Source organism: Polyodon spathula, chromosome 5 (genome assembly GCF_017654505.1).
Source record: "Polyodon spathula isolate WHYD16114869_AA chromosome 5, ASM1765450v1, whole genome shotgun sequence".
Classification (NCBI taxonomy): domain Eukaryota; kingdom Metazoa; phylum Chordata; class Actinopteri; order Acipenseriformes; family Polyodontidae; genus Polyodon; species Polyodon spathula.
Window position 1 is genome coordinate 70,494,789 of NC_054538.1, and position 1,931 is coordinate 70,496,719.

The window sequence follows — 1,931 nt, forward strand, 5'->3', positions numbered from 1 at the left end:
GCTACAATACTTTATAAACAAGTGTGTTAACCAGAGTAGTTCACCATGAAAACCCATGTTGTCTGACAGGGACGTGCCTCCTCAATAGGTTGTAAACAGAACTCTGTTCTAATAGGATCCGTTATAAGTTGAGTGCATTTGTATTTCACTTAGTATTATGCAATTATGTGAAGTACATTTCTCATTACAATGCAAGCACATATCTCAATTTTGTTTTCAATTATTTACATAAATATCAGTTGTGCCTCAAACACTATGACTACTACTACTAATATTAACTGGAGGTTAGTGATGGAGTCTGTTTCAAGATGCAGATCTTTGTGAAAACCCTGACGGGAAAGACTATAACCCTTGAGGTTGAGCCTTCTAATGCAATCGAAAATGTCGAGGCCAAAATTCAAGACAAAGAAGACATCCCCCCTGATCAGCAGAGATAGATTTTTGCTGGAAAACAGCTGGAAGATGGGCGCACTCTGTCTGACTACAATATTCAGAAGGAGTCCACACTTTACCTTGTGCTGTGGCTCCGTGGTGGTGCCAGGAAGAGAAAGCGGAAGTCTTACACCACACCCAAAAAGAACAAGCATAAGAGAAAGAAGGTCAAGCTTGCTGTGCTCAAGTACTACAAGGTTGATGAAAACGGCAAAATCCACCGCCTGCGTCGTGAGTGCCCTGCTGACGAATGCAGTGCGGGGGTCTTCATGGCCAGCCACCTTGACAGACACTACTGTGGAAAGTGCTGTCTGACTTATTGCTTCAACAAGCCTGAAGACAAGTAAAATGAACATCTAATTTAATAAAGAAAGATTCTCCAACAAAAATACTATACTACTGTTGCTGAGACGAATTCCGTCATAAAGAAAGACATGTTATTATGTATTTTTCAGTTTGGTGTTGCAGCTTGGCCGCCACGAAATGATATCTTAACAAAAAAGATTATTAATAAAATAATAATAATAATAATAATAATAATAATAATAATAATAATAATAATAATAATAATAATAATAATAATAATAAAAATTATATTATTTATTTTCAGTTTGGTGTGAGCTTTGCCCCAATTCTTTTTGGAAATCATGTCATTAAGCCTCTCCTTTTACACTGGTTTTGAATTTCTGTATATGAAAAGCACAGGGCTAATAACACAATGGAATAAAAATATAGCTGCACCAGAGAAGAGCTAAAGATTTAAAAGCCCACCTTGCTCTGACCTTGTTTTAAAAATCCGATAAAGTAAAACTTTACAATATGTTATTTTTTCAAAATAATGTTTTTTTTTTTTTTTTTTTGGCTACAGCTGGGTACAACAGTCCATATGGCAGATATCTCTAAATATATACTCATACCAGATTTTTTTCCTCTTCGACAGCCAGGGAAGTATGCTAGCTAGGTAAAGTGAGTGAAATCTGGCAGACTATGCCTATAATAGAAATGAGCAGGTGCTAATAATCCGGTTATAGGTTTCCTTTGGAAGTTAGCCATCAACCAAAAAAAAAAAAAAAAAAAAGAACTCTCAGGTTTCTTGGGTCTTCAGAATAAGTTGCAGAAATAATGGCCCGTGTTTATAATTTACCCAGATCCCATTTGGTCAAGTTATTCATAAACTGTACTTCTAAGTCAAGGATTTTTTTTTCTGTATTCCTCTGATGTGCATGTAAAATAAGTCTGACCCATATAATATGGACAGACGTCTTCATGTACACCCAGATTCCGATCTTTCCACTACCTAAGTAAAGAATGTCATTGCAAGGTTTTAAGTGAATACATGCTTCTCTAGGCAACAAGAAAATGTTTTATTCTTCCTCAAATTGCCGAAAGAAGTAAACATACTCAATTTAAACCAAACAAACATTGATGGGCCGATGTTTGTAAATTTCTTGACAACACTACAAAAATGAAGTGCCAACATGATCCGACCAATTGGTTGA

General features: G+C 35.8%; 1 pseudogene; it reads left to right on the forward strand.

Moving 5' to 3' along the window:
* Nucleotides 1-278: 278 nt before the first annotated feature.
* On the forward strand, nt 279-800 carry LOC121316250 (annotated as a pseudogene).
* The last annotated feature ends 1,131 nt before the right edge of the window (nt 801-1,931 follow it).